Here is a 22,993-nt window from a genome sequence, read left to right as displayed (position 1 = left end):
AAACATCTAATAAAAATATTTTGCTCGGATTTTTTGATTTCAGATGATTCTGTGCTGAGATACAGTGTCCACCGCAAATCCTGTTTTCTAAAAGGCATCCTCGAAAATGCTCCGTCACCGGCTCATTTTTCAATATTTTTCTACGAAAAAATTACAAAATGTTCATTTAACAATGCTTTGTATAATGCAAAAAATTTGAATACATTTGTTTGAACGATAGCTCTAGCCAAAAATCGTGAAAATTGTGTTTCTTTATACCCGTTAGACCCTACCCCCCCCTTAAGTGTTCCAAAAAGTTGTTGGAAGTCTGCAATTACATTAATAAAATATTAATTTCGATTTTTTTGCATTTTTTCTTTGCTTTTATATATAATAACACCTAAATTTTGCCCGGTTTTTGCCCGGTTTTTGGATTTGAAAAATTGAAATCCATGCCCGGATTTTGTCAGGTTTTTTTGAAAAAATGCCCGGAATTGCTAGGCCCGGATGGTAGTGAAAAAAAATCTGGCAACCTTATTTTAAAGTCTTTACACTGACGCATCTGAAAAAGAGCAATGTGTTTTCACTTGCATCAGTAAATGGGGCAAATGTACCTTTACTTAGATATTTCTTTTTGAAAGAATATGAAAGTTGAACTGTGATGATAGCCAAAAGACACTTATATGTTTTTAAAGGTTTCGAGGTATATGTACATGAAAACTTCAAAAAAAAACGAACGAACTCATGGAATCGTTGTAGCCTTAACAGATTAGCTCTTTTCGATCTATTTAATTTTCAAAAACCTCAAAGTTTCAGTTAGAATCTTAAAAAAACAACGGTTTATATTGACAGATATGTCTATTAGGATAAAAATTCAAATAAAATTAAACATTCTTTTTCCTCCTTTCAAACCCGATCATTTTTTTATTAACTGGGTAAACGTTCAAAGGAATTTAATAAGCATTTTTTGCTGAAATAAATAATAAAACTGTAATTTTTTTTTTGACATGGTTTTGATGAAAATATGGATATTATTTAAATACCACTGCTTCCAAGGGTGAAAATAGTGAACAAAAAGCTGCTTGAAAATGGTTAGTAAGAAATCTTCTCTCCGAAGAAACTCGGGAGCTGAAAGTGCTACGATAGGTAGAGTATTGGGCAAATACTCCTTAAATGGTCCCGATATTCAAAATTCTTTTTCCATAAAGTTTCATGTGCAATAAATTCCAATTAATGAGAAACTTTTGATTCCGATTTCAACCTTAATGTGAACTCGATCAAAGTGGAATAAATCAACTAAATGGTATTCAATAAATGAAACATAGATATTATCAACATAAAGTTATTTATGGAACAAGCTACAAAGAGTGGATTTTTTAAGCATGCTGCATGAGGCTTGCCAAGTTTGATGGTCCCGTTGAGTGCTGAAAAACTCAAATTTTCAACGGGAAGCTGATACCTGACACCATTCGGCAATATTCAAAGCATCCGACTCAAAGAAAAGTAGATTAAAAGTTTTCCTGTAATATGCATGTAAGATTGATTGAAGGTAATGTTTTGATAATCTATGTAAAAACCCAAAGAATTGAGTTAAAATTTTTAGGGTTGGTTCCGATAAAATTAAGCGTGGCAATTCGAGTAAACGGAAAAAAAGAGATGTAAAAAAACTAGGACATGTTCACGAAAGCGAGACGCCAAGTTAAACATGGTAAGACGAAGTTTACCGGGTCTGCTAGTATCTATATATATATAAAAATGAATGTTTGTCTGTCTGTCTGTTCCCTATAGACTCGGAAACTACTGAACCGATCATCGTCAAAACTGGCATCTGAGGGTTTTTGAGGTCGAGGATGGTTTCTGTAATAGTCAAAACTCCATCCGACTTAAGGAAGGAGAGGCTTCCATACAAAATTTGTAGTTTTTCGAAACAAATTAAAGTCATGACATCCATTTTCTCAAGATTTTTTTTTTCATTTGGGCGGTTTGTTTTTCGTCTCTATGGTCGAGGCGTCGAGCCAACGTCGCAAAAGGATAGTAACCCAGGCATAGCATACTGATCAGTAGGAATATTTTGGCGCGTATTTCTCAACCAAGCATATTTTCTTTGAGGGGTTTGTTTTTCGTCTCCATAGGCGAGCAAACGTCGTCGCTAGAGGATAGTAACCAAAGCACACTGTTCATTGATTGCTGGAAAATTTAACAATAAGGCGCCTGTTTCTCAAACACGTGGGGCGATATGCAGCCTAGATGTGTTTTTTCTTGCTTATTTGATTTGTGCACAGCACGTTGTAATTAATGACGCCTAGATGTGACACGGATTGGTATTTTATCAATCGAATCAAAACCAATTGAAAGATTTGCAAAAATACTTCCATATTTAGTTCGTGTCAATGTAGGTAGCATTCGACTTTTCATTCAAGGACCATTAGAACATGTTCAAACGTTCAACTTTTTCTGTTGAAAAAAAAATAAAAATTATGTTTTCTTCTAGAAACGAATTTAGAAATGAAAATGGGAGCTTTTTATTTTAAATAATTCTGAAAAAACCATCGTTCTTTTTGCTTACATACCAATTCAAGTACGTACTTAACATGAAAAGTGTTTTTGTGTTACATGGCTGCATAAAAGAGACTTTTGATCCGCTTCGTTTTTGAAAAGCGAGACTTTAGAACTGATATTCAACTAGACGCAACATTTTTAAGAGAAATTTTTAGTTTACCCTTACAGTGTTAAAAACAATATTCCCTTCTGTCAACTTACACGGTGGGGCAAGGGCAAACGTCGAACTTTTAAGAAATTCATCTTCAAAATGATTCAATATGTTGGAAAGACCAGAAGGGGTATTCCGAATGTTGAAACTGCAGCGGATATGGAAAATTCTTAAATGTCTTTGTAAATGAAATCCCTTTGAACAGCATTCGTTAAAAGTGGAGTAACAAACATAAATTTATATTGCAGGAATACTGCAGATATATCAGTGAAACTTGATAGAACAAACAAAATGAATTCATATTAAATCCATTTTAAAGCCATTACTCTAACGCATCTGTAAATAAGCTTTGCATTGACAATTGCCCCAATATACGGGACAAATGTAAACTTAGAAATTTGTTTTTGCCTATATTTTTAAATATTTGACTTTCAAAGAGAAAATAAAAAAACGCTGAGAACTTATTTAGTGATGCGACTGATATTTTTTTTAAATATTTATATGTTTACCGTAGTAAATTTATTAAAAAAAAAGAAATTTGCACTGTATTTAATACATAACTAATTTAATATATTTTTCATTACCATGATAAGTGTTGTTTGGGTATCGAGCCGGTTAAATTTGCCTACATTCATCCAGGAAGTGGGGGACAAAATTGAAAAAGATGGGAGAGCTCCCATGTAAATTTAAAATAAAGAACTTTTCAAAGAAGGGACCATATTTAAAAAGGTTTTTTTGGGTACAGAGTACAAATTTCAGATCTTGAAAAACGAGTTTAGAGATCAGTAAATAATATATACCATCTTTGAATTGCTATTCAGAACTGCAGCTGCAGCTCTCATTTCAAAGTTGTTGGTTCTGAAGTATGATGAGGTTTGATTTAAAACAATGCTCTCTAAAATCGAAATTTCAATAAATTTTTACAAATTACATTTATTTCCGGAAGGTGTAGCAAAGCACAACGGGTCAGCTAGTAGATATATAAAAATGAATGTTTGTCTGTCTGTCTGTTCCCTATAGACTCGGAAACTACTGAACCGATCACCGTCAAAACTGGCATCTGAGGGTTTTTGAGGCCGGGGATGGTTTCTGTAATAGTCAAAACTCCATCTGACTTAAGGAAGGAGAGGTTTCCATACAAAATTTGTAGTTTTTCGAAACAAATTAAAGTCATGACATCCATTTTCTTGAGATTTTTTTTCCTTTGGGCGGTTTGTTTTTCGTCTCTATGGTCGAGGCGTCGTCGCCAACGTCGCAAAAGGAAAGTAACCCAGGCATAGCATACTGATCAGTAGGAATATTTTGGCGCGTATTTCTCAACCAAGCATATTTTCTTTGAGGGGTTTGTTTTTCGTCTCCATGGGCGAACAAACGTCGTCGCAAGAGGATAGTAACCAAAGCACACTGTTCATTGATTGCTGGAAAATTTAACAATAAGGCGCCTGTTTCTCAAACACGTGGGCGATATGCAACCTAGATGTGTTTTTTTCTTGCTTATTTGATTTGTACACAGCACGTGGTAATAAATGACGCCTAGATGTGACACGGATTGGTATTTTATCAATCAAATCAAAACCAATTGAAAGATTTGCAAAAATACTTCCATATTTAGTTCGTGTTAATGTAGGTAGCATTCGACTTTTCATTCAAGGAACATTAGAACATGTTCAAACGTTCAACTTTTTCTGTTAAAAAAAATAAAAAAAATATGTTTTCTTCTAGAAATTGTTACTGCGGCCCAAATACACAACTGAAACGAATTTAGAAATGAAAATGGGAGCTATTTATTTTAAATAATTCTGAAAAAACTATCGTACTTTTTGCTTACATACCAATTCAAGTACGTACTTAACATGAAAAGTGTTTTTGTGTTACATGGCTGCATAAAAAAGACTTTTGATCCGCTTCGTTTTTGAAAAGCGAGACTTTAGAACTGATATTCAACTGGACGCAAAATTTTTAAGAGAAATTTTTAGTTTACCCTTAAAATGTTAAAAACAATATTCCCTTCTGTCAACTTACACGGTGGGGCAAGGGCAAACGTCGAACTTTTAAGAAATTCATCTTCAAAATGATTCAATATGTTGGAAAGACCAGAAGGGGTATTCCGAATGTTGAAACTGCAGCGGATATTGAAACTTCTTAAATGTCTTTGTAAATGAAGGTTATTCCCTTTGAACAGCATTCGATTTTAAAGCCATTACTCTGACGCATCTGTAAATAAGCTTTGCATTGACACTTGCCTCAATATACGGGACAAATGTAAACTTAGAAATTTGTTTTTGCCTACATTTTGAAATATTTGACTTTCAAAGAGAATATTAAAAAAAACCGCTGAGAACTTATTTAGTGATGCAACTGATATTTTTTTAAATATTTATATGTTTACCGTAGTAAATTTATTTAAAAAAAAGAAATTTGCACTGTATTTGATACATAACTAATTTAAATTTTTTTTTTATACCATGATAAGTGCTGTTTGGGTATCGAGCCGGTTAAATTTACCTACCTTCTTCAAGCAGTGGGGGACAAAATTGAAAAAGATGGGAAAGCTCCCATGTAAATTTTAGATATAGAGCTTTTCAAAGAAGGGACCATATTTAAAAAGGTTTTTTTTGGGTACAGAGTACAAATTTCAGATATTGAAAAACGAGTTTAGAGATCAAGCTTCAGTAAATAATAAATACCATCTTTGAATTGCAATTCAGAACTGCAGCTGCAGCTCTCATTTCAAAGTTGTTGGTTCTGAAGTATGATGAGGTTTGATTCAAAAAAATGCTCTCTAAAATCTAAATTTGAATAAATTTTTACAAATTACATTTATTTCCGGAAGGTGTAGCAAAGCACAACGGGTCAGCTAGTATATAGATAAAATGAAAATAAAAAATGGTATGGTTTTCTACATTTTCAAGATATCACAAGGTATTTTTTTTTAATTTTTAATAAGTTATTTTTCCCAAATTCTGACTGTTTAAAAAAAAGCAATATTTTTTGGATTTTGAAAAATGGTGGGGAATCGTGGGCCACCAAATCCAAATTGACCAAATAACATGCAAAGTTTATGAGTTTACCCAAAACTGGGATTTCCTAATTCATTTCGTTATTTAGAAGCAATTTCGGATGATGGAATAAAAAAGAGAGCTGTGTATGATCGCATAGATTCCAAAACCTTGCTCGCAAACGTTTTGGCAAAATATCTTATATAGGGTGGACAAAATATTTTTCATAATTCTTCATTTGGCATAAGAAAACTTTACAGATAGGAAAAACGTATTTTCAGTTCTGAATGTTTATAAAAACATAAAAATATAGGTGATTCAAGATGTGTGGCCCACGATTCCCCACAAGCTATGATTTGCAAATTGGTTGCGTTTGTGTGACTTATTCATGTTTCATCAAAAATTCCTTTTCCACGTGAAAGATCATGACAAAACTAAGTTCATAAGCGTATGAGCATATTTTTATTATGCACTTTAGGTTCCCCATCAATGAAATTAGCGGGTGTTTTTTTTAATTATGTAAGTACATTTTTCTAACTTTTTTTAGCTTGATAAATGAAAGAAGCATATGGTGCGTATTTCAGTCAACAACATATGGGAATATATGCTCACGCAAAGCGACGACGATGATAGTTGGTTTGAGATTTATATCTCAATACACATCTGAGATATTAAAAGTGGCCCACGTTTCCCCATGGCCCACGATACCCCACTCCTCTCTAATATGTAATATGTAATATGTAATATGTAATATGTAATATGTAATATGTAATATGTAATATGTAATATGTAATATGTAATATGTAATATGTAATATGTAATATGTAATATGTAATATGTAATATGTAATATGTAATATGTAATATGTAATATGTAATATGTAATATTTAATATGTAATATGTAATATGTTATTGTAATATGTTATTACATTGTAAGGAGAAGTAGTCTTGAAGATGGATGTTCAAGGCCAGAAATCTTTCGGTCGATTTCCCGGAAGAATTTCCATTGTAAAAATGAAAGCGCGCAGCTAAGTTTTCTTTTTTTTTTTCAATGTATTCCTAGAAGTTAATAATTCAAAAGTTGCAATGAGAAAATCGACACAAACATTAGATTGCGGTAAAAAAACATTTTTTAAAAGGATTAGAGGGCAACATTTACGTCGCACACAGGGGTAAATGCACCTAATAAGCGATCAAAATTATTTGCGGACAAACGGTAAACGATAGACATTTGATGTCTTCGCAACATTTTTATATTTTTTGATGATCTATCAAATTCTTGAAAGAAAAAAGTGATTTTTACATCTGGAAGGGAGATAAAAAAATTATTTCTTGAAATAATTAGTATAGAGACTTGATGTCTTCACAAAAGTTGTAGATCTTATTATTTTAAGCAACTTTGTTGAATACATCATAAAGATCGCATGAAATTCAAAAAAGTTACGAGCATTTAAAAAATAACGAGAATTTGACAAATAATTTTGAGTTTTTATTTAATATCTTTTTAAGTATACGATTTACAAACTTGGTATATTTGACAAAGTTGTTCAAATTGTTAAAACACACCATTTTGTAGAACATTTCAAATAAATATTTCAACTAAGAAAGGAGATATACTGCAAAATATCCAAAATAATGACTTTTTTCAGTAAGTTATAACCTTAAGAGTTCGGACGAGTTCGGATAATTTTTTGAGTGGATTTTGTTGGTCAAGTTATTGGCTTTTCATTGATATATAAATTAAACATTAGTTTTGAATAGATTTTTTTCAAACAAGCAATCAATAATGAGCTTTTTCCTTTAGAAACACTTAAAATTCGATGAAAAAAACCTCCATTTTTTCCTGTTTTTAGAGGAAAAAGCTCATTTTTGATTGCTTGTTTGAAAAAAATCTATTCAAAACTAATGTTTAATTTATATATCAATGAAAAGCCAATAACTTGACCAACAAAACCCACTTAAAAAATTATACGAACTCGTCCGAACTCTTTAAGTTATAACTTACTGAAAAAAGGCATTATTTTGGATATTTTGTAGTATATCTCCTTTCTTAGTTGAAATATGTATTTGAAATGTTCTACAAAATGGTGTGTTTTAACAATTTGAACAACTTTGTCAAATATACCAAGTTTGTAAATCGTATACTTAAAAAGATATTAAATAAAAACTCAAAATTACTTGTTAAAATTCTCGTTATTTTTTAAATGCTCGTAACTTTTTTGAATTTCATGCGATCTTTATGATGTATTCAACAAAGTTGCTTAAAATAATAAGATCTACAACTTTTGTGAAGACATCAAGTCTCTATACTAATTATTTCAAGAAATAATTTTTTTATCTCCCTTCCAGATGTAAAAATCACTTTTTTCTTTCAAGAATTTGATAGATCATCAAAAAATATAAAAATGTTGCGAAGACATCAAATGTCTATCGTTTACCGTTTGTCCGCAAATAATTTTGATCGCTTATTAGGTGCATTTACCCCTGTGTGCGTCGTTTCATAGGTAATCACGTTATCAGTAAGTTCCATATTGAACTATTTGCAATTTAATTATGTGATTTTGATAATGTTCCTGATTGAATCCTTCTCCAAATGATTTTAAATAGAAATAAAATAATGTTTATGTCTGTTTTCGAACGAAATATGCAATCAATCAACGTTTATATGTGTTTCAGAAAGTTTAAAGTCATCCAAAATATAAATTTTACTTGAATTTCAATCTTTGCAAGATCATAAATAGTAAAACACTACAGTATAAAAATATGTTCAAGTGTAGCAACTAAACAAAAGTTTGTCAATCCCAAAAAATAGATGAAAAAAAATAGTTGAATGTGATTAAAAAAAGTTATAGTACCCGATTTTTTAAAAAAAAATATCAATGAGAAGCGTAAATGAAAAAACGTACCAATTACATCCATATTTATGACTTTTCAATATCTTTTACTGATTCGTTAAGAATTTGGGGTAACTACTTTAACACTTTACCTGATACAACCACTGCACACTGGTACAGAACATCAATCTAGCGGAACTAAATTAATAGCGCCCAGGGATGAAAAGATAGACTTTTGGTGTCTTCGACAACATTGCATAGTTTTACAAGGCGCATACTTTGAAATAAAATACAGAGTCGAGGGGTCCACCAATAGCAAGATAAAAATGCTAACTTTTTTGTTAAGCATTTTAGAGCTTTGGTTTCTTCTACAAAGTTGTTTATCTTAACAAAATACATAACTTTGCTGAACAAGTCAAAGTTCTACAATTTCATTCTAAGGAGTGACAATGAAATTAAGAAAAATACCTTGAAAAAACAGTTTTTTAAATCTGAAACGTTGTAGGTAAGACAAAACAATTTTCAGTCTTCGAAACAAAGTTGTAAAATGTTAAGTTCTACAATCGCTTAGTACATTATGATGTGTTTTAAAATTGCTGAAGCGCTGCAGAAAGCATTTAGTGTAATATATTAACGATTTTCAAAGCAAAGTGGTTCGAATTGCGCAAATTTTCGCACCATCAGCCAATGTGGATTTTATTTTTGGTATTAAGAGGAATCATTTCCATATAAAACTAGCGTGGAACTCGGTGGAACTCGAAGCAATTTGAAGATTGAAAATCTAGTATTTTGTTCACAAATATCACTTTTTCAGACACTTGTTTTTACAACATTTGCTTCGGTCAGGAATAAATGGTGTATATCAACGTGTTGTCAGCTCTGGTTTCAAAATGGTCATAAATCCTTTACTCAAATTGAGTTTGAAATCCAACGAAAACTTATTATCTCAAAAGTGTTTTAATCGTTAAATAAAGCCAAAGATGGCCTGCCACCAGCTACTGAAAGCTGAAAGCTAGTTTACTTTTGGAATTAAATCACTTCCACGTGTTGGTACAGATATCATTTATATAATGATGTACTAGAACAGATTCTATTGATAAATGTGAAACGGAAAACCGGTTAAATCATCTAATTATTTCTTTTTCTCAAATTCTGCAAGTTAATTGCATCAAAGAAACTAAGAAACTAATAAAGTGTCAAAAAAAGTGATATTTGTGAACAAAATACTAGATTTTCAATCTTAAAATTGCTTCAAGTTCCACCGAGTTCCACGCTAGTTTTATATGGAAATGATTCCTCTTAATACCAAAAATAAAATCCACATTGGCTGATGGTGCGAAAATTTGCGCAATTCGAGCCACTTTTCTTTGAAAATCGTTAATATATTACACTAAATGCTTTCTGCAGCGCTTCAGCAATTTCAAAACACATCATAATGTACTAAGCGATTGTAGAACTTAACATTTTACAACTTTGTTTCGAAGACTGAAAATTGTTTTGTCTTACCTACAACGTTTCAGATTTAAAAAACTGTTTTTTCAAGGTATTTTTCTTAATTTCATTGTAACTCCTTAGAATGAAATTGTAGAACTTTGACTTGTTCAGCAAAGTTATGTATTTTGTTAAGATAAACAACTTTGTAGAAAGAACCAAAGCTCTAAAATGCTTAACAAAAAAGTTAGCATTTTTATCTTGCTATTGGTGGACCCCTCGACTCTGTATTTTATTTCGAAGTATGCGCCTTGTAAAACTATGCAATGTTGTCGAAGACACCAAAAGTCTATCTTTTCATCCCTGGGCGCTATTAATTTAGTTCCGCTAGATTGATGTTCTGTACCAGTGTGCACTAGACTGGCCCAAAACAGAAAAAATCCTTCTATTCCACGCGGCACCCCATAGGTTGGTGCCTTTGGGTGAAAAAATGACTTTCTGAAGATTTCAGGTCATTTGGCAGAAGCACGAGCTGGCGCAAAACACTTGAAATTTGTATGGAGATTTTCGCTAAAATGTATGAAAAATCGACATACTTTCACTCTTTGTGTTCTAAATATGTTGCCAGTATGCTAGAAAGCTCAGAATTTCAGGAATTGTAGTTCAAACAATGAGAAACAAGTTTGTAGAAGATTGTGACGCGATACGAGATGAATGTGATGAGTTATTTGCAATTGAATGTGTGATTTTTTCGCATTTCTTTGATATATAGTGAACTAATAATCGCCCTAACTTGATCGCATCGTCAGACAATGCAGCAGTTCATAGTTTTTCAAACCTTTCTTTCAACTTTTTGCAAAGATATTTGTTATAAAATAAGCTACATTTTTGCCGAAGACACAAACTTTCAATCTGTTATTCTTATTGTGTGACAATGCGATTAAGTTAGTACTAATAATCCACTTATGTATACACCGTTCCCGATGTATAGATGAAATGCGAAAAAATCACACATTCAATTGCAAATAACTCACCACATTCATCTCGTATCGCGTCACAATCTTCTACAAACTTGTTTGTCATTGTTTGAACAACAATTCCTGAAATTCTGAGCTTTCTAGCATACTGGAAACATATTTCAGAACACAGAGAGTGTAAGTATGTCGATTTTTCATACATTTTGCCGAAAATCTCCATACAAATTTCAAGTGTTTTGCGCCAGCTCGTGCTTCTGCCAAATGACCTGAAACCTTCAGAAAGTCATTTTTTCACCTAAATGCACCAATCTGGGGGGTGCCGCGTTGAAAAAAATGTTGTAAAAATCATTCCATACAAATTTGGGCCAGTCTAGTGTGCACTGACCATACTGACTGGACACTCGATTCCGTTTGTTGGATAATTTTTCCAACAGTACGCAATATCGATTCTAGAGTGCGCATCGATCGATTTTATGAAATTCTATCCCAGTTAGAAAGTGCCACCCAATATTTAAAAAAAGGCAATTCCTACGATAAAACCGGGCGAAACAGGTACATTTTTCCTACAGGACATTTGTGTAGAAAAAATGGTAGGTTCGCCACCTACCGTCGGTATTGCGAACCTACAAAATTTGACAAAAAAAAATTAGCCAGAAAATGGTCAAAGTTTTCTTCGAAGTGTCCTGTCAGTGTGATCAGTGATACAACCATCGTACAAAAATTTTGCATCTTTTGATGAAATGGGAAAAAATGTACCAACGGTAAGGGATCTGTCAATTCTGTTGAAATCTTGTGCGTGTAGTAGTTTAGAGCTCCATGAAAGTGCTTTGGTTTGCCTTTAGTGATCCTCCTGCTTCAACCACTACGACAACCCACACCCAACTCCACCATCTACCAGAGAAGATCGGAACTTCACCAACAGAGGACCGCTACCAGTAGGACCTCAAAGATGACGTACCTCAAGCACTACGCCAACCCATACCCTAACGACGAAAGAAGTTTGGAACTTCACCAACAGATGGCTGCTACCATTAGGGCCTGAAAGATGGCGTATTGTGGAGCATGATGGGGCGAAATAGGGATGACGTTACGGGCTACCATACGCGGCTGAGATGTCAATATCCGCCTTGAGACAGCTCATTCTGGTTCGCCATTGCTAAAGTCAACACATCGACTTTTGGTGAAGACGCTAAATTCAAGTGGCCTGGAAGCAAAGTCCAGAACCGTGGTTTAGACTCCGTGCGTCCGTATCCGTGAGTCTGTCAAAACCGAGATATCCAGGACCCCGAAGTTTATGCTTAAAATTTTATGAAGCTTGCCAACCCGTTAGGCCTACATCTGGAGCGCATAAATCTCAAGGTAAACTGTGGGAATTTCTTCGGGGCCGGAACCAGTGGATCCTCTAGGCACTCATTCCACGCTGTCTGCCTACGGCGCTGAGTCGGGGGGTTTCTGCATAGTTGTCAGCTAGCCGAACCGTTTGTTACAAAAACGATCGAATCTTTTCCTTCATTCTACAAACCAATTTATTTACTTAGATGCAGAGGTAACCTCGGCCTCAAAGCACAACATTATTGTTTCATCCCTTTCTCTATTTTTCATTTGACTACTAGAACGGGGCCGGCGCCGTTATTTATGTTCAAAGAGAGCATCAGTTTTGAACATTATGAATGTGCTGACATTCCCAGACAGCATTCTTTCGACCTCAGGACAAAATTGATGGCCTCGGTCAATCACGGAGTAGCAACTATTGTGCATTGCATTGGTGATGTGGAACTTGTTCTACTGAGCCACGCCTGCGATCATGGAATTCTAAATGTTTTTATTCTTAAACTTGGTAGGTATTGCATTTCGGGTTCAATGACACCAGATGGATGTGAGTAATCAATCAATCTAAGCTAAGCTAATCTGCAAATTTTATATTGTCGGTTTGCGAAATTCGACATGACCCATTTCGCTACCACCCTACTGTACAGCTGTGAATTGGAGGAATATTGTTCATCAGGTTATGTGGTGAGACGGAAACCATGTAAATCAATAATAACTACTGTACAGTTATAAACATTATTCGTTAGGATTGTCTAGATAAGATTGATCCAACGTTTTAAATTCGAATCTTATTACGAGATGAGGCTCAATTAATCTTTAGAAAATTTCATTAATATTATCCCCCATGATAACATTATACAAGCTAAATAAGTTACTTAAAATTATGTTGGGATATGAAACGGTAATAGTTAAACTGAATCATTTTTGAATTTTTTCAATGAAGTTCATACGGAATTTAAAATGATGACCTTACTGAATACATATTACCTATCACATTTATTCAAATAACTATTCATGAACTGGATATTATACCCGATCACTAATTTATATGAGCAAACCAACAACAGGAAACCCCAAATCGACAGACACACCAAATTGCAGATTTATCGAATTAACACTTTTCTATTTCTGTCCCCACTCGCATGTTGGCTAACCCAATTAAACCACCTGTTGCCGATTTGCACCGCGGCCGGTTAATGACTAACAAATCGGGCAATATATTCGGCGCAAAGTGAAACAAGTATGTATTGATTTTTTTTAAATACTTTATATCAAAAGTGACTAAACTATTGATCTTTGATTGAATTTTATCGATATTTCAATAATAATTTTAATATATTTTATCATGTTCGAAAAAGATGACCTATATTTTCAAAATTATTTTTGTTGAACCAAACAATTTCAATCTAGGTACTTGACCTACTTTAGATCACTTCGACAAGAAGAGAAATCTTTTTTTTGGAAATAATGACACTAATTGATGGTACATTGTAATGAAAATTGGCATGCGACCTGAGGCGGAACCGTCTCGATTGGTTTTGGATAGTGCATTACCGACATTTTCATTTGCTTCCACTTGTACCTGTCCCACACTGAGTCAGTAAATCACGTAAACATCTTATGCAAAATTGTTATACCTACATCTCGCCCTACTCGGATATATCATCCCAAACACCAAAGGTTTCCTGACTTGCACCAGTGCCAGGGTTTGTGTATAGTTCAGCGCACTTCTAAATTTAAAGTCAATTCACTTCAGTGGCAACTTAAATGCCACCGTCATAATATTCCTGGCCGCGGTGATCCAAGAATAATGTAGGTAACGTCATTGCAAGTGCAACTAGTTTTTTCTTCTTCTTTTTTTTCAATTACACTTTGATCGTAGCCGGCTTTCGCTAAGTGGAATTTAATGAACATACATATTGTGAACTAACATGCCTAACCTAAATAGTAGTCAAATCGATTTACGGATTATATGCAGTTCTTTCTCAACCGTTCAGATTTTCCGAGCTGAGGGGATGGTTTTTCCGAATGGCAGTGATAATTTTCCGACACCTCGAGAAACCTGAGGTGACACCACTATGGTCGAATAGAAATTTTATTGAAAATCCTTGCTTGAGGCGCTCCTCCACAAAACAGCCGTTGAGTGCAACCATTTTCGACCAGTGTACATCTTTTCAGGGACCAAAGTGAAACAGGGAAATGTCTATTTTCTCGACACAGTTTCTCTATCTCGCTGCCTGCCGACTGTTTGTTTTTGTTGTTGTTGATGTTGATACTGATGTTGTTGTTGTGGTGGAGTTGCTATTTTTATAATCTTCCTCGCATATTATACATACTAGACGGATCTCTTTTCAGAAACCGGCGATAGCTTCTCTGCCGGTCGCACGAAAACGTTATGGCTGCAAGGTTTCGATAAAAAGTGGTTTCTTGTTTGCAGTCAGGAATTATTTATTTGTAGCATAGACTGATGATAATTTAGAGACATAGCATCCATCCATGAAGAGGAAGCCTTTCACTACTTCAATCTCCTTCGGCATTTTATCTATGATTCACGGTAAAAATTCGGAAATTTGACTTCGCGAACCGAACGTGCGTGTTGAGTTGATGGTGCCAAACGTCAAAAAACGAATAACTAAATGAAATAAATAAAAAGGAAAAGTATAAAATACTATGGGGTCAAAACATAATAATTTTTCTAGTCTCGTCAAGAACTTTCGAACCGTAAATTGTTCATCCGAAAACAAAATTGCCCATTCTCCTTTGATTTGAAAAATCATTACAATGTTTGGAAAATCGATGTCTCTCTAAAAGTTTCGAAAAAGGGCACTATTTCGATCGAAGTCCTCTATAGCTAAAGGGCGAACACGAAATTATTGTGTCACATTCAACATAACATTTTTATCATTGGGTAAAAATCAGAGAACAAATTCTTTCCAAACACCTCAAATTTCCTGACCTGTCGCACCAGCAGTTGGGAAAAAAGTTGAAAATTCACCATTCAACCGTCTCCAGAGTGTGTTCCAGGAGCGGTTGACGTTGGACCACGGAAAGGAGCTGTAAAAAAAACCGGGACCGGAGAAAAAAAAAAATGGGGGAGGGAAAAAGAAGCAAATCTCAATATCTCAAGCCGTGATTTGGCTAACAAGATCGGCATGGCGCAGAGCTACGTCCAATATCCAAAGTAGAGAGCTTGACTGCATTGTACATACAAGGTCCAATCCCAAGCCGCGATGCAGCAACAATCGACGGCTAAAACTAGGGCATAGAAGCTCTATGAAAAGATGCTGGCAAAATTGGGCTGCTGTGTGATGGACGACGAAACGTATATAAAAGCCGATTTTAAGCAAATTCCGGGGTTGGAGTTTTTCATCGGCAAGAGCCAGTTCGATGTGGACAACAAATTTAAGAAAAAGAAAATGTCGAACTTCGCCTCCAAATATCTCGTTTGGCAGACCATCTGCTCTTGCGGACTGAGGAGTGAGCCTTTCGTGACAAAGGGCTCAGTAAATAGCGAGATATACTAATCTGTGTGCCTCTTCTAGAAGCGCCTTTTGCCGTTCTAGCAGCTGCACGACGAAGCTCCGCTATTTTGGCCGGAATTAGCATCATACCACTATTCTAAAAGTGTCCTGGAGTGGTATGAGACCAATTCTGTCATTTTTTTTTTTTTAAACATGAACCCGCCAAACTGTCCGGAGCTGCGCCCGGTGGAGCAATACTGGACAATAATATAGCGGGAACTTCGGAAGCGCAAGAAAAAAGTCAAAGACGAGAAAACATGTTAAGAAAATGGAAGAAAATAAACTGAAAAACGGATGACATTGTAAAGACTTTTATGGAGGGCATCAAGCGAAAATGCGTTCATTTTTACACTCAAGGCTCCTTCGATTAACTTTTCTATTGATTTATGAAGTGAATATATGTATAAAATTATCCTAAAATTTTGGTTTGATTCTAAACATTATGGCATGACATTTTCGGTGTCGCAATAATTTCGTGTTCGCCCTTTGCAAAAATACATTGTCAAAGGAATAGTTGTTTGAAAAACAATATGTACTTGACAATTTGGGTTAATTTTAATAGAATTAAATGTGATCACAATTGGCCAAGTAAGTAAGACTGAATACTTCAGAAGTGGTAAAATTTCTATAAAAAAACAGTTATAATAATAACAAATTGCCAAGTGTAAAAACAAATGTGCAAAAAGGTTTGTTTTCATAAACCACGTATAAAAGTCAGGTTGACACAGTTTTCCACGGGCAAAGTTTAGATAAATTTATAAACTTTCCAATGATTATAGTCCGAAACTGTGCAATAGATTGCCCTTAATGACCCGACATTTGAAAAAGTTTTGCACTGCAGGCTTAAATGATCTTAGGCCTAGTACAAGGTCTCATGCCCAAATCGGGCCAGATCGGATCACGGGAAGGCGTCGCTCAACGAGCCTAAAGTTTGTATGGGATTTTGGGACATTTTGTTCGGGAGGAACACGAAAATCCTGTTTCTCATGAATAACTTTGGTCTTCTTCCCCGATTTCTTTTGAAAACGACTTTTTTTAAGCCTAAACTATGAAAAATATTTTATCCGAACACTGCATTTCGATTCAAGTTAAGACACAAAAGTCATTAAGCTTCAAAGAATAGTTATCTTTTTTAAGGGTGATATTCATCATTATAAATGAGAGACACTGCTTCGAACACTTTGACAGAGCATTAACAGTGATGAATATCACCCTGAAAAAAGTTACCCTATTTATAAAGTTTAATAATTTTTTTATCATAGTTCGAAAGAATCGAAATGCAGTCTTCGGATGAAATATTTGTCACAGTTTAGGCTTTAAGAAATACTGTTTTCAAAAGATATCGGCCGAAGGGGACCAAAGTTATTCATGAAAAACTAGATTTTCGTGTTCCTCCCGAACAAAATGTCTCAAAATGCCATACAAACTTTAGGCTCGTTGAGCGACTTTTTCCCATGATCCGATCTGGCCCAAATTTGGCATGAGACCTTGTACTAGGCCTAAGATCAATTTAAACCTGCAGCGCATAACATTTCACAATCTTGAAATTTCTCATACACATTTGGGGCAGTCTACTGTGCAAGTTGGCTTTTTAGCGATAAAAACTAAAAACATTTAGCATGCGCGTGATTGATTAAAAAAAATGATGCTAAGAAGGGGTCACCCATAAATAGAATTCAGTTATGCCATAACTAGTAAATATTGAAAACAGTTAAAATGGGTAGAAGGGCGATATAAACTGTTCAAATTTGGATATGTGCTTTACGGACGGCTCCAAATGTTTTTTTTACATTTACAAAGACTTTTTTTGATTGGCCAGCCATTGTATGGAGCCATCTGCCAGCGGTTCTGCAGCGGTTTGTAAAAAGACAGAACGACAGATTTGAAACTAGTCGTTTTATAATAATTTTTAGACGTTTACCGTGACATTGACTTTCGGCATCGTTTCAATAGAGCTCTATTTAAGTATTGTAAGTTCCGAACCAATTCAAACGAATGACCATAAACAAAAGTCGTCTTCAACAAACAGTTTCCATTTTCGACCAGTGAAGTCTTGGGTATTTTGCAAATCTTGACTCAAAAAATGATTAATCGTTTTCAAAACGAGAGGTGACAAACTTATTCGCATCATCACGAGTAACAATTTCTGAAATGAAAATAGGAACACTGGTCTTGCTTGTTACTTCTAAACTTCAGTATATTGTCCGGAAATAACATGAAGGTTCAAAAAAATGATAACATTCGTTCAAGTAGCTCCTGTTGCTCGGTTCGGTTTGTTTGTCTTCTAATAGGGTCCGATCGTTGAAAATAATTACCGAAATCTTAAACACAAAGCTTCCCGAACTAAAACTGAATAAAACAAACGAAAACCATAACATAAGCACCCTGGAGATGCAAAAATACACAGCTACCATGATGGAAAATTTTGATTTTTCGACATTGCCTAGCTTCATCAAATTTGGAGCAGTTTTACGAAAAATGAAAACGGAGTGTCCTGTCTGTTTGTCTGTGATTATTCTATAGAATTTGGTTATGTGGTGATTATGTATAGGAATTTGCAAAGTTGAAAACTTAAAAAAACATTTTTTAAAAATGGATTGGTCTCATCCGAAGCTTCAATATTTTGACGCTTATTTCACAGGTAATCCAATCTTTGCTACCGTTTTCCTTTATGCAGATGGCTATTTTATTACAGAAACGATATAATCAGGGGAGAGTTAAGTATCATGGGTCACTTTTTTTCTTTGCTTCATAACTTCTTTTATAATAAAAGATAAAAAGAAAAAAAAATTATGGAAAGATTTTCTACATTTTTAAGGTATCATTTGGCTTTTTTTTTAAATACATTAATTTCCCAAGTTCTGTTTGGAAAAAAGTTTTTTTTTATTTTGAAAAACTGAATCCAAATTGACTAGATAACGTGCAAAATTTTGAGTTGACCCAAAACTGAAATTTCATAATTCATTTAGTTATTTTAAAGCAATCTCAGATGAGGAAATAAAACAAAGAGTTGTGTATGATCAAATAGTTCATGATTCCTGGCTCGCGAACGTTTCGGCAAAATTCCCTATATAGGATTTATGTTCGTCTCCATCGCATTGGAAAAATAGACAAAATATTTTTCACAAATCTTCATTTGGCATAAGAAAACTTTGCAGACAAGAAAAACTTAGGGTGAGTGCTTCTACTTTGGACCTAAATTACCGAAAATTGTAAATCATTCATTTTGATAGCATAGGATTAACCCTCATCCGCATTAGAGTGTCATTTTGACACTATTGCAACTTTGAAGGCTTGTAACTTTTTTCAGAAGCTTCATGTAGTAACTTAACGTAAAATATTCAATTTTCTTCGAAAGGACGCGCGTCTTTTCTTCCCAAAAATCGTTAACAGAATGACTCAATAAAATGAATGCATCATGCTCTTCGATTCTAAAAGCATGCCTTTTCATTTAAACCCTTTCATTCACTGCCAGTGAACACGATGCCATCAATAAGTGTCTCGCTCGCACATCATATTTCTATTGATGAAAAGTTCACGCACCAATTCAGTGTATTATTCCTTGAATGAGAGAGTGAGAGTGAATATATTCAACTTTTTTTCGTTTACACGTTCATACCTTACTTCTCATTTTTTGAGATAAACAAGACTCATTTTTAGATTCATTCAGCTACTGGATACTACATTCGCTCTTATCTCTACTCTCACAAATGGGTGAAACATGAATCAAATTCTATAGAAATACTCCACTAATATAATCGAATTAAATCTGCTGTTGGAGATTTTAACAGGGTTCAGTTTATCTTTTCACATGCTTAATTTATTTGGGTTTCAATTTTAGTTTATTGAAGCAACAATTATTCTCCACACTTACTCCAACGCTACAAGCGTCAGTTGGATAAGTCTCTAAATTGTCTTTGTTTTTTTTTAAATCTTTCGTTCAAGTGTAAAAGATTGTATTCTTATATGGGCTGTGATACATGTATTATTGTATCACTTCGTTCATTTTTGACATGTCTCAAAACTAACGTTGAACCAACATTTGTATTTTATATTATGTCTCGTAATCACAATAATTCGCAGTCGTAGTCGCTATTATTTAAATATAAAAACAAATCAGAGGTGTTAAACAGGATACAACACATTGATTTCTTAGAATACCGTTTTTCTTGTATTCATTATGTATGTCAGCTCAAATTATAACAGCAGAAAATAAAAGAAATCTATGATTTAACAGATCGTACATTTGTCGCCGTTACTTATCTGAGAAGCACATTGTGCAACGCTTTATATTCTTTATAACTACCTAAACCTTACTGAACTAGACAAAATCTATACAAAGTTTTATGGTGATTATGTATTCCATTTCTATTGCTATTGTATTTTCATTATGTGGGGAGTATTGGCAATCTTACACCAACCAAGCTATATTCTTCTAATCCTAAACCAACTTTTTAATTGACAATAATTTTAGTAACCATTTATTTTCATCAGCCTCCTATCGCAACAAATTGCACTCGATTATTCGCACTTCAGCCCTGAATTAATCTTATATCAAAATTCGTACAAAATTTAGAAAATATTTGTGATCTCATCCGAACTGGACTTGACCTGTCGTAAGATCATTTGAATGATCTTCATTATACTGCCTCTTTCGTCTTAATCGAATTTTGTTTGTGATCTTCGCACAAATTTTGACCACTCGCAAGTCTGCCGTTGTATCACCCCTTCAACATTTCTTGTTAATCAGCCAGGACTTGACCTTTCAAAAGACTTCCTTTGATTGATGAGCATCACAACGATGTCCCAGAATATTTTATTAAATTTATGATAGTCCCACAAATTAAACTGTATCAAATCATTTAAAGAACACAATGTCTTCTTTCTTTTTATTGATTTTTATCGTGGCCTTAGCCAATCCAACGTGGTTTTGACCTCTAATTTTTTTTTATTGAATGATCAATGACCTTTGCAATTACAAAAAAGCGACTTCTCACAAACCATTATTCGATTTATTATCATTATAAAACTTTATTGACATAGATTTGTATTGTGACCCTTGCAACTTACTATAGTTTTTTTTTAAACTGACAGGCTCAGAAACTTCTACCAATAAACATTAACCATTAAACAATCAAAACTGAACTTAACTTCTTTCAAGTCCTTTCTTCATAGATCATAATCTCAAAAACCATCACATTAACATTAAATTTAACGTGTGGCTCTCACACAAATCGAAACCGAACTCTACGACTTGTTAGTCTTCCTTTGATTGAGCATCAACTCAATAACTTGCTCATCTACATAATACATAGTTTGTGACACTCGAACAATCTAATCATTACCTGATCTCTCGCAAGTCTCCTTTTGATTTTTTAAGTTCATATCAAATCTAGTTTGCGAGATTCGCACAAATCAAATTGGATTTGACCTCTCGCAAGTCTTGTTTTGATTGGTCATCATTTTAATATTTTATTTCATGTATATCATCGTGACCCTCTCACAAACCAAACTGGACATGACCTCTCGCATGTCCTCCCTTGATTTATCGTTGTTCCTTTTCATCAATTGAATGCAATTTTGATTGATCAATATCTTTTCCATTAATATCATAAATGATTCGTGACCTTCGCACAAGTAAAACTGATCTTGATACAAGTATACTTTTGGTCGATCATCATTTCAATATCTTTTCGATCAATGTCAAATTTGGTTCGTGACCTTCGCACAAATCAAACTGGACTTGACCTCTCGCAAGTCATCTTTTGATTTATCATTATTCCCATGACTTTCTGTTTATATCGAATTTCGATTCGTAACCTTTCTCACAAATCAAACTGGACTTGACCTTTCGCAAGTCTCCTTTATATTTATCATTATTCCAATAACTTTCTGTATATTTCTAATTTGAATCGTGACCTTCGCACAAATCAAACGGACTTGACCTCTCGCAAGTCTTCTTTTGATTGATCATCATTTCAATATTTTTTCATTAATATCAAACTATCAAATTTGATTAATCATCCTTCCAATATCTTTTCCATTAGTATCAAATTTGATTCGTGACCTTCGCACAAATCACACTGGACTTGACCTTTCGCAAGTCTCCTTTTTATTTATCATTATTCCAATAACTTTCTGAATATTTTTAATTTGAATCGTGACCTTCGCACAAATCAAATGGATTTCACCTCTCGCAAGTCTTCTTTTAATTGATCATCATTTCAATATCTTTTTCATTAATATCATATTTGATTCGTGACCTTTGCAAATCAAACTGAACTTCACCTCTCGCAAGTCTTCTTTTGATTTATCATTATTCCAATAACTTTCTGTTTATATCGAATTTGATTCGTGACCTTCGCACATATCAAACTGGACTTGACCTCTCGCAAGTCTTCTTTTAATTGATCATCATTTCAATATCTTTTCCATTTATATCATATTTGATTCGTGACCTTCGCACAAATCAAACTGAACTTCACCTCTCGCAAGTCTTCTTTTGATTGATCATCATTTCAATATTTTTTTCCATTTATATCATATTTGATTCGTGACCTTCGCACAAATCAAACTGGACTTGACCTCTCGCAAGTCTTCTTTAGATTTATCATTATTCCTATGACTTTCTGTTTATATCGAATTTGATTCGTGACCTTCGCACAAATCAAACTGGACTTGACCTCTCGCAAGTCATCTTTTGATTGATCATCATTTCAATATCTTTTCCATTTATATCATATTTGATTCGTGACCTTCGCACAAATCAAACTGGACTTGACCTCTCGCAAGTCTTCTTTTGATTGATCATCGTTTCAATATCTTTTCCATTAATATCAAATTTGATTCGTGACCTTCGCACAAATCAAACTGAACTTGACCTCTCGCAAGTCTTCTTTTAATTGATCATCATATCAATATCTTTCTCATTAAAATAAAATTTGATTCGTGACCTTCGCACAAATCAAACTGGACTTGACCTCTCGCAAGTCTTCTTTTAATTGATATTCATTTCAATATCTTTTCCATTAATATCAAATTTGATTCGTGACCTTCGCACAAATCAAACTGGACTTGACCTCTCGCAAGTCATCTTTTGATTGATCATTATTCCTATGACTTTCTGTTTATATCGAATTTGATTCGTGACCTTCGCACAAATCAAACTGGACTTGACCTCTCGCAAGTCATCTTTTGATTGATCATCATTTCA

The 22,993-nt window shown here is 34.0% G+C and overlaps 1 protein-coding gene across 4 annotated transcripts in view; it reads right to left on the bottom strand.

Annotated features, from left to right (window-relative positions):
• Window positions 1–22,993, bottom strand: part of LOC129753547 (uncharacterized) — a 66,674-nt gene that overhangs the window by 32,391 nt on the left and 11,290 nt on the right. The window lies entirely within an intron of this gene.

Source organism: Uranotaenia lowii, chromosome 3 (assembly GCF_029784155.1).
Source record: "Uranotaenia lowii strain MFRU-FL chromosome 3, ASM2978415v1, whole genome shotgun sequence".
NCBI classification, from domain to species: Eukaryota; Metazoa; Arthropoda; class Insecta; order Diptera; family Culicidae; genus Uranotaenia; species Uranotaenia lowii.
The sequence above is the reverse complement of the archived record's forward strand: the minus strand, read 5'-3'. Positions and strand labels throughout refer to the sequence as shown.